This window comes from Pinus tabuliformis, chromosome 5_1, assembly GCF_031772625.1.
Source record: "Pinus tabuliformis cultivar Carrire ecotype Pingquan chromosome 5_1, CPIR1, whole genome shotgun sequence".
In the NCBI taxonomy this organism is placed as follows: Eukaryota; Viridiplantae; Streptophyta; class Pinopsida; order Pinales; family Pinaceae; genus Pinus; species Pinus tabuliformis.
The window spans coordinates 743664533-743675788 of record NC_142305.1 but is presented as its reverse complement, the minus strand read 5'-3'; positions in this window follow the sequence as shown (position 1 = coordinate 743675788).

The window sequence follows — 11256 nt, the reverse complement described above, 5'->3', positions numbered from 1 at the left end:
ATGAAAGTCTCCCTATCCATGTCCAAAAATTTGTTCCATATGACAGGGTTCTTAAGTGGTTCAGAGCATCCACCACTATTAACTTGATGTGGCCATGGTGAGCTAAATGTTGGTGTTTTCCTTCCCTTGCCTTCTAACTCATCTCCATGATTGATTGTAGGAGGAAATGAGGGACACCAAGTCTTTGAGAAAGGGGTAATTATGCCTTGAATCTCATCTCCTAGAGCAGCCTGAAGAGGTAGGAATTAAACACACTGAATATCCCTTCACAAGATATATATTTAAGGATATGGTAAGCTACCTCATCCCAAGGTTATGGTAGACTTTCTCTTCTCAATCCCTTCTTGTCTTCTACAAGATTCTCTTTTGAAAGGAAGAAGTTTTTCCTAACTGTGACACTTACTTTCTTGTCTTATTTGCTCCATATAATTCCTAGAGGCAAGGTGGTCACTCCATTGATGGTTTCAGGACTAAGAGAGATGGACAACCATTTGACAACAGTTGTAGCACTGTCTTCCTCTTGAGAGTGTAATGCCATGGAAAATTCATGGAAATATCATCATCATACCCATTTAGAAACTCAAAGAAACCCAACCATTGGTGTCTTCTGAAGATTTCAACTACAGGAGGGTGTTGGTGAGTTCACCTAGTGTCTAAGGGTTCCCTTCTGTTAACTATTACTCCTTGACGCTATGTAGGTGTGGAATTCAAAATATTTCTAAATAGTCTCAGTGGTGAAACAATGGTAAAGTGCTTGGTAGTAGTGAGGAAGAAGGGTCGCTCTAATTGATATCAACCAAACTATTTTATCTTCTCTTAACCACAACAAACTTTATAAATACCCCTTACTAGTCAATTGACTGTTATAGGCTCTTAATTTCAAGAAGACTTCTCATGAAATTGGGTGTAGAAACAAAGAAGGAGGGTGTCACTTACTTCTTGTCAGATAAATTTTGGGTGTGCATGAAGGTTTTGAGACAATATCAATCCATTGTGACTTTTTTGTCTCCTCCCAACTCCTCCTGTAGCTCGGCCCTCCTATAACAATTGCAGGCCTTCTTGTAGCTTTCTCTTGTAGCACTTGCAAACAGGGTTCGAAACTCCTCGGTGGCACTCTAGGTTGCTCGATGCACTAACTCATCCTTCCTCTACCTATTTTTGGAATGAGTGATGGTGCAAATGAAGTCGGGCCATCACATAATATCCCTATTTTGGTTAAAATATTGAAGCACTCTAGTGACTTGGCATCAATACGAGTGTCTTCTTTTGGATTGTTTTCCACACTAACTGTAATAATTTCTCTCTCCTCATGATTATCACCCCACTCTTCGAGGACACCACGTCGTTTTTAGTTGACATTTCCACGTTTCATGGGTGACTTAACTCACACTTGAGTTTACTAGGCGAGGGTGGCCAAGTTCACTGGCCACCTCCAACCTATTAAGACTCATTTTCTCGCTGAAAACACATTTTTGTCGTTTGTATGCAGAGGGAGGAGGTTTGGGTTTCCATACCTGAGGCTACCTGTGGATCGAACTGCTGCAGAGGTTTTCATGTTGGAGTTGGACCATATATCATTATGATTAAGGGAGTTGACCTATTTGACTTATTTCTTGTGCATGTCTTCATTTTTTATGATACCTTGACTATTGCTTTTGTTGTGTGTTTGCAAGTGCCTCTTCTAATATCCAATTTGTTGTTGCTGGTGGAAAGCCAACCTGAGAATGACATGTCTCTTCATGGTTGCAAACAAAGCTTCACCATCCCTTCTGGCAGTGGAAAAAAATAATATCAATGATTGGTGTGGGGTTGCACAAGCTGCTATAGGAGGAGTTTCTTCATGTAGCAATCTCTTGATCTCCCCTTGAAGTCTTTAATTTTCATGAGGGATATTATGATAAGCTATGAGGATAGGGTTAGAGTCATGAAGGAGTAGTGTAGATGTAGGAATTTACAGGGTAAGTTCCACAGAAAGAATACCAAAAGGACACCGCTCACAACCAGATCTCAAATCAATACACCAGTATTTTTGACGTGGTTAAAACCCTCAGAGTGCAAGGAGGGAAACAGTCCACGACCTGTCCCAACGTGGGTACTATAGGCAATTTATTAATCAAAGAATGAAAATTTACATAAGCTTCTCTCATGCACGGATTACCCGAACAATGACCCTCCATGCGCTTTAAATAGAACTCATGGACCAATCGGGTGTCAAGCCACGGATCAAGTGTCGGTAATACCGAGGTGAGAGTGAACCGTCGGATCACTACATATCGTGACCGTCGGATTGTAAGTTACAAAATGTACAACGGTAAAGAAACACACTTTACCTAACTCTAACCTAACTCTATACTAGACCAAGTTGAACTTAACTATATCCTATGTGTCGGAATATCCTAACATCCCCCCTTAAGAACAACTTGGGATAGGATTGAAGGATTTACAAATATGACACAATAGGAGAAGGAAGGAGGCACTAGAGCCTATCCCCCCTTAGTGACAACTTCCTGAACTCCAAGCATATATCGAAGTTTAGTGAACTTCGCCTCTGTGAGAGCTTTTGTGAAGATGTCTGCAACCTGATCATCTGTTGGACAATATTGCACTTCAAGAACATGGTCATGAATGAGCTTTCTGATGAAGTGCATGTGTAGTTCAATGTGTTTGCTGCGCTGATGCTGGACTGGATCTTTGCATAGCTGAATGGCACTTTGATTATCACACCAAAGTGTGGTTGGATGCTGCTGCTCAAAGCCAAACTCTGATAGGATCTGACGAAGCCACAAGGCTTCCTTACTAGCTTCCACGGCACCACGATACTCTGCTTCTGCTGACGAAAGAGAAATGGCAGCCTGTTTCTTACAAGCCCATGTAATAGGTCCTGAACCAAGAGTGAAGACATAACCGGCAGTAGACTTCCGATCATCAGGGTCACCAGCCCAATCAGAATCAGTGAAACCAACTAACAGAGGAGCTGCTTTGGCACTGTAATGAATCCCAAACTGTACTGTACCTCGAACATAACGAAGTATTTTTTTAGCTGCTTTCCAATGACTTTCACGGGGGTTTTGCATAAAACGAGCAACAAGGCCAACAACAAAGGAAAGATCAGGACGAGTATGGGTTAAATACAAGAGTTTTCCGACAAGTTGACGGTATAAGGTAGCATCAACTTCAGGAGAAGTACAAGAGACTGAAAGTTTGACTCCAGACTGAAAGGGAGAAGGGGCTGGCTTACAGTCTTCCATGTGAAAATGACGAAGAATATCACAAGCATACTTGGACTGGGAAAGGAAAATACCCTCTTGGGATTGCAAGACTTGAAGACCGAGAAAATAGTGTAAATGTCCTAAGTCTGTCATTTCAAATTTCTTTTTAAGGCTGGACTTCACATGGTTTATAAGGTTGGGATCACTACCAGTAAGAATAAGATCATCAACATAAAGAACAAGGATGATAAGAGAGTTGCCCACTTTCTTGGTGTAGACAGTATTGTCAGAATGACACCTAGAAAAGCCAGATTCTAAAAGAAAGCTATCCATTTTGGCATACCAAGCCCGAGGAGCTTGCTTGAGGCCATAAAGGGATTTCTTAAGTCGACAAACAAGGCTGGAGTCTGTTTGTATGAAGCCAATGGGTTGTTCCATATAGATTTTTTCCTGCAAGTCCCCATGCAAGAAGGCAGATTTAACATCCATCTGATGGACTTCCCATTTTAAAGAGGCAGCAAGGGAAAGAACAAGGCGGATAGAGTTCATTTTGGCAACAGGGGAGAAGGTTTCAGTGTAGTCAATGCCTTCAACCTGTGAAAAGCCCTTAGCAACGAGACGAGCTTTATGTTTATCAACTTTCCCATCTGGTCCATACTTGGTTCTGTAAACCCATTTACATCTAACAAGTTTGCGTCCCTTTGGTAGAGGAACAAGATCCCATGTATCATTTGTCATTAATGAATGATATTCTTCATTCATAGCTGCTTCCCAATGTGGATGGCCTGAAGCTTCTGCAAAAGTGTCAGGATCATGATTTACTGGAGCTTGAGCCAGTAAAGAAGAGGCTCTTTCAAACTGAGAACGTGTACGTCGCTGATCTGTAGGATCACCGGCAAGATCACCTGCTGCATCCCGAGTAGCACGGACCCATCTTGGAAGTTGAGGATCCTGAGAAGGTGGGGGAGGATTATCATCCTCGCTTTCATCATCTGAAGAAGAAATGTTTTCAAAAGTAGAAGAGATAGGAAGAGGTGGCACATCCGCCGGACTAGGCTCGCAAGCCGATTTATTTTCATCAAATTTTACATCTCTTCTAATGATAACATTTTTGGACTTAAATGGAATAAGTCTATAACCTTTTACATCTTCAGATTATATAATTTGCACAATTAATTGCTTCGGCCCAAAAACTAAGACTGAGTCCTTTAGATTGCAGCATACAATTAGCCATTTCCTTTAAGGTGCGATTTTTCCTTTCAGCTACACCATTTTGTTGTGGAGTGTATGGAACAGTATGTTGCATTTGAATTCCATTTTCGGTGCAAAAGTTGATGAATGTGTTTTTAACATATTCTCCACCATTATCAGTTCTTAGCTTAAGAATTTGATGTCCAGATTGTTTTTCAACAAAGGCTTTGAAGGCCAAAAAAGTGTTAAATACTTCGCTCTTGAGTTTTAAGAAGTATACCCAAGTGCGTCTGGAGAAATCATCAATGAAAGTTAAGAAGTACTTGCAGCCAGAGAATGAAGCAACAGGAAGAGGACCACATAAATCACTGTGCACAAGCTGTAAAGGGGCTGAGGCGTGCCAAGAGGCACGTTTGTCAAAACTGTCCCGATGATGTTTTCCGAGTACACATCCGGAACAAACACCATCTCTGCAAGATACCATAGGAAGACCTGTCACCATATTTTCTTTACATAGATGCTGAAGGGAGCGATAGTTTAAGTGACCAAATCGCTCATGCCAAAGTTTGCTCACTTCATCATTATGAGCAACAAATACTGAGGGAAGATTGGATGACCCAAAGTTGTGAAACTTATACAACCTTTTGGAATCATCAGCAAGACCAGTAGCTAGAATCTGTTTAGGATCTTTTAGATCCTTGATTACAACATCATGAGGTGAAAATTCAACAATTTTACCTTCACCTGAATGAGTTATCTGATAGACAGATAGAAGGTTGCAGGATAAGGTTGGAACACATAATACATCATTAAACTGACCATTGTCTAGATGAACAGTTCCAGTCCCTACAACATTAAGAGATCTATCATCACCAATATATATATTTTTGGTGTTACAATCATTTAAAGAAGAAAACATGGCTTGGTTTTTGGCCATGTGACAAGAGGCTCCAGAATCAATGAGCCACTCATGAGAATGAGAGGAAGAAGAAGATACATTTAATGCATAACCAGACTGAGATGATTGACAATGACATGCAGAAAGTGCCATTCCGGAAGTTGAAGTTGAAGTAGGCTCCACATGGATGTTATGTTTCTTCATTGCGGCTTCCATCTTCTTAAAGCATTTAGATTCTAAGTGGCCATCTCGATTACAAAAGTTACAATGTCTATCAGTCTTCTTCCATTTGTTTTTATTGGTCTTATCATTTTGCTGAAATGATCTTTCATTTTGAGGCTGAGATGGTTTAGGACCATTCTTTTGAGGATATGACTTCTTAGGATTCTTTGAATTTGGTTGCTGCTGGGCGGCTAACGCTTTCGTGGAAGAGTTTCCAAGATTAAGAAGACCAAGGTGTAAGAGTTTTTCTTGTTCTCTTATTAAGGAATCACAAAAGGAGTCAAAGGAAGGGGCCTTGTAGTCTTGTCCTTGACAAATGAAAGCTTCCCTTGTAGAATGGAAAGTGGAAACAAATACAGAGTAGGCTGGTCCCAACTTAGTAAGGATGGAATAAATAAGGTTACCATCTTCTTTCTTAACTTTAACACCTTCCAAGAGATATCTAAGGGTCTTGAATTTGGACAAGAAATCTTCAATGCAAGAAAAATTATTAGGATCCAAAGTAAGCAGCTCATTTTCAAGTTGATGGGCTCTAATTTCATTTTTAATCCCAAAAACTTTAGCAAGTTTTTCTAATGCTTCATGAGGAGTCTCAAGTCCTGCAATGTGGAATCTAAGATCAGGAGAAATAGACATCCCTATCAAACCACGTGCTTGATCTTGTCTATTTTCCCATTTTGCCGCCTTGTCTTCATCTTTTGGTTTCTTCTCTTGGTTTGTGGCTATTCTGAAGAGACCTTTACTTCTAAGTAAATCTTCCATGTATTCTACCCATTGGAAGTAGTTAGTGCTGTCAAGAATGACTTGGCATGGACTTTCCATTTAAAAAAAAACTGAAGCTAAAGATGCTGAAAGTAAGTGTTCCAATGGATAGATCTCGAAAAAATAGGCGGTTTTAAAAAAAACGGCTCTGAAAAAGGCTTCCGGATGAAGAAGTTATGGCTTTTTGAAAAAAAAATTGTTGACGTTGCCGGCAAAGTGCGCGAATGTGCGGGAATGAAAAAATCCGCCCCCACAAAATGGAGACTTGAACCCAAGACCTCTACTCTCTTAAAATAGCTTTGAACCAATTGATCTATACAAAAAATTTGAGAGAGAGAGAGAGAGAGGGGGGGGGGGGGCCTTGGTTTGCGTGCTTGCCTTGAGAAAGCTCTTTTTCCCTACAAAACACAAAACACAAAACACAAAACCCAACACGAATATGCAAAGAAAAACGAACCTTGCGGCTCGAAGTTAGCTTTAGCCAAAAAACTAGAAATTTAAAAAAAAAAATCTCAAAGTTAGCTTTAGCCGAAAAACTAAATATTTTTCTCAATGTTTCTGATTTTCCGAGATCACACTAAGGTGCAGGGAAAAGAGCATACGCATGAGAAAAATCCTTCCTTTTTGTTTCTGATTTGCCCAGATCGCACAGAGTCGCAGGGCAAAGAGCATACGCAGAAATGAAAGGTATAGATCCGGTTTAAAAAAAAAGGCTAAATAAACTGAGACCGAAATAAGCAGAGAGAAAATAACAGTAAACTGCAAAAGAAACACTGTATACCTCCCGATCTGAAAAATGACGCAGCTAGGGCTACCGGAAACCTTTTCGAGTGAAACGAAAGGGGTTCCTCACTGGAACAGATGCTCCGAACGCAACAGAGTAGTCCTCTCGGCCCGAAAGCAGTAAGAAACAGCAGATCTAGGAAACGACAGCCGCATGCAGTTCTACCGGCTTCAGATTTGGATCACCAATGGACGCGGCCCTCAAATAGCTCTGATACCATGTAGGAATTTACAGGGTAAGTTCCACAGAAAGAATACCAAAAGGACACCTCTCACAACCAGATCTCAAATCAATACACCAGTATTTTTGACGTGGTTAAAACCCTCAGAGTGCAAGGAGGGAAACAATCCACGGCTTGTCCCAACGTGGGTACTACAGGCAATTTATTAATCAAAGAATGAAAATTTGCATAAGCTTCTCTCATGCACGGATTACCCGAACAATGACCCTCCATGCGCTTTAAATAGAACTCATGGACCAATCGGGTGTCAAGCCACGGATCAAGTGTCGGTAGTACCGAGGTGAGAGTGAACCGTCGGATCACTACATATCGTGACCGTCGGATTGTAAGTTACAAAATGTACAACGGTAAAGAAACACACTTTACCTAACTCTAACCTAACTCTATACTAGACCAAGTTGAACTTAACTATATCCTATGTGTCGGAATATCCTAACAGTAGACACTATAGAAATAGAGGATAGTAGCTTCTGTGTTTTTTTTTAAGGTACAACAAAGTGGAAAATTTTGGCAAATTATTGGTGAAATGGAATGGATGGGTGATGGATAGGTGATGGATGGATGATGGAAAAATCATGGAAGGACCCTCTTTATCATTTCTTAGAGTTAGATTGGTATTTTTGGTTGTTCTCCTCCTCGGATCTCCCTCCTGTAGCTCTATGGGCTCCTCCTGTAGCATTACAAGACCTTCTTGTAGAAATACAGGGCCTTCTTGTAGCATCACAAAGAAGAGGTGAAATTTGGATTTCTTGATGATGGGATGGTGGAGAGAGCTAGTAATATGAATGGAGAGGATGGATATGAGATGTATGGATGGAGGGATGGATGATATCTTGTAGGTTTTGGCCTGTAGGCATGAAATCTGCCACTATGTATAATTATGCAAAATAAGAGAAAGGTTAGCAAACATGATATAAGCTTCTTCCTTGTTATCCTTTTCTTCTCTTTTTCTTTCTTTCTTTTTTCTTGAGACACACAGGCTGCCTCAAAGGAGGTTTTCAACTTGCATCCCTACCCTATGTACCTCAAGAGAGGTTTTCACCTAGGGTTCTTTATTATTATTATTATTATTTTTTCTCCTTGTCTACCTCAGAGAAGTTTACAACCCTAGAGTTGGCCTTAGATGCCTCATAGAGGTTTTCATCCATGCATTTTTATTTTTATTTTTTATTTTTTCAAATTTCTAGGAATGTTGTGGACTGGAAGCTATGAAACTCCTAATCACATTTAATTCTTTACTAATTGAACAGATAATTTTTTCCATGGACATAGGTCTTCTATGTAACTTCAACCTATAACCATTTACAAGTAATGGTATACCTTCCTCATCAATGGTTTTGATCTGGACAGATCCATTTTCATGACACTTTTCTAATACATATGGACCCAACCATCTTTTCATTAGCTTCCCTTTAAAATACTTGAACATAGAATCATATAGCAGGGCCCAATCCCCTTCTTGAAATGTATTTTCCCTGATATTCTTATCATGCCAGACCTTCCTTTACAGTTGTATGACTTCAATGTGTAGGAGAGCTTGCATTCTGAACTCATCTAAGTCATTTAGTTGGAGAAACATTTCTTGTTGTGTTGTGGTGACATCTAATTCCAACTGATCTACCATTCTCAAAGTGTTATATTCAAACTCAATAGAAAGCAAAGCCTTCTTCCCATAAACCAAATCATATGGAGTGAAACCAGTGGTGGTTTTCCAAGTGGTGTTGTAGGCCCAAGTGGCCTCTACTAGTCTCTCTGCCCAATCTTTCCTATTGTTGCTAACAACCTTGGTGAGGATTCTCTCCAATGCTCTATTTGTGACCTTTACTTCCCCATTTGCTTGAGGGTGACAGGTAATGGATTTTTTATGCTTTATATGGTGGTGCCTTGTGATATCTTTAATCAAATTGGATGTGAATTGTGCTTCTTGATCAATGACTACCTCCTTGGATACCCAAACTTGTAGAAGATGTTTTCTCTTAAAAAAATTTCCACTTTATGCTCAGTTGCTACTTTGATTGCCTCTTTCTTAGCCCACTTTGTCAAGTAATCAGTGCACACAATGATGTACTTTTTCTGTCATGATGGTGGATTGATTGGCCCAATGAAACCCATGCCCCACTTGTCAAATGGATCTAAGGCCACTTGAGTTTGTAGGGTCATTTCATCCTTGGGTTTGGGTTTTCCCATTCTTTGGCACTTATCACATATAGTGGTGTATCTCCTTGCATCTTGATGTAAAGTGGGCCAATAATAATCGGCCTGTAAAACTTTAAATGATGTCCATTTTGAAGAAAAATGACCTCCACAAGGTCCACCATGACATTTCGAGAGGATTTCAAAGACCTCCTTTTCTCGTACACATCTTCTCAAGATATGATCTGGTCCCAATCTAAAAATATTGCCCCCAATCCAAGTGAATGGAGAGATTTTCCTTACAATCTTGCTTTTCTCCCTGGATGATAGATTAGGAGGGAACCTCCCAAAAACAAAGTAGTTTTCTATGTCAGTAAACCAAGGAGAAAGCACCAAAATGGAAAAGAGGTGCTCATTTGGAAATTGATCATCCACCATCTCTTCATTAACTGCAGGCAAGGTTAACCCGGACAAAAAATATGCAACCACATTTTTTTCCTCTGTTTGTCAATAATAGTCAAATCAAATTATTGTAACAATACCAACCATCAAATTATCCTAGCATTAACATCAGGCTTGTTCATCAAATATTTTTTTAGAGCCTAGATTGACCTCAGGCTGAAGGGAAGCAATCCTAGGATAACCACAAACCACACTTAACCTGGTAGCTAGCCCTACCAGGTCGGGAGAGGGCTCTCTCCTTGTCAATCTTAGTTGAGATGACTGAATCAAATATGGATTTTAGGCTAGGTATAGTAGCTCTAGGGTTTTTCTATTTTATTTTGAAGGTTTTTTTGCTAGATCAAATGGAGCAGGCAGTTTTGGGTCCAGGAAATCAAGTCAGAATTGCAAGGTGTTCTGTGGGACGAGGTAGGCAGGTATTTTGGCACTTGGAATTGAGTGAGATGGTAGGTATAAGACTGGTGAGAGGCTAAGGAGGGCATTTAAAGGTCATGAATCCTCTTCAAACAACTGAAAACATCGAAAACTAAATGTATTCCCAAGGCAGAGCACTGTTACCAATGTATTCTACCTATCTATCTTTATTTCATTTAGTTTAGAAGAATGAAATAGATTTTGGCACATATAAACATGAAAAAAACTGATGACAGAATGATAAACAATGCTAAAACACATTACCACAAGAATCCCACAAAAACAGCTGCAAATCATGGTTTATTTCCTTGCCAAACTACTGTAGAGATTTATAATGTAGCTCAAAGCATCCACAAGAGTCCAACCTTTACAAATGACTAAGAAAGTACATAATATAGGAATCAAACCACCTATGCTAGCCATCAGGGGTCGAATCCATGAGAAGAGGGGTGGTTTCAACCATTTCTAAACTAGGAACAAGAATATAGGCAGTGGAACAGCTTGCCTCTATAACCATGGAAACTGATTCATTTACCCCTCAACCACCTCAAAATGATGTATCTACCCTCTAGAGTCATTTTACAATTATATTTACATAAAATAACATCATTTACATTCATAAATTCATCCAAAATGAGAGTAAAAATCAATTTGTGGAAAAACTAGGTGAAAACTAGATTTTTGAGCAAAACTGGCAAAATTTATCCTATGCGCAGCGCCACTGTTCCCATGCGCAGCGCCACTTCATACCCGGATTTAGAGGCCTTCCCCTTGACCAAATTGAGCCCAAGATAGCTTGTTCGAAAGGTATTCATGTATAGTTTCTATAAAATCTTTAATTTTTTCATTTTGAGGTCATTTTCCCTCTCAAAAGTGGAACCTACCAAGGCTGCTTCATGTGTGTCCAAAAAGTGGCAAAGAGGGCATTTTTTAAATTGTT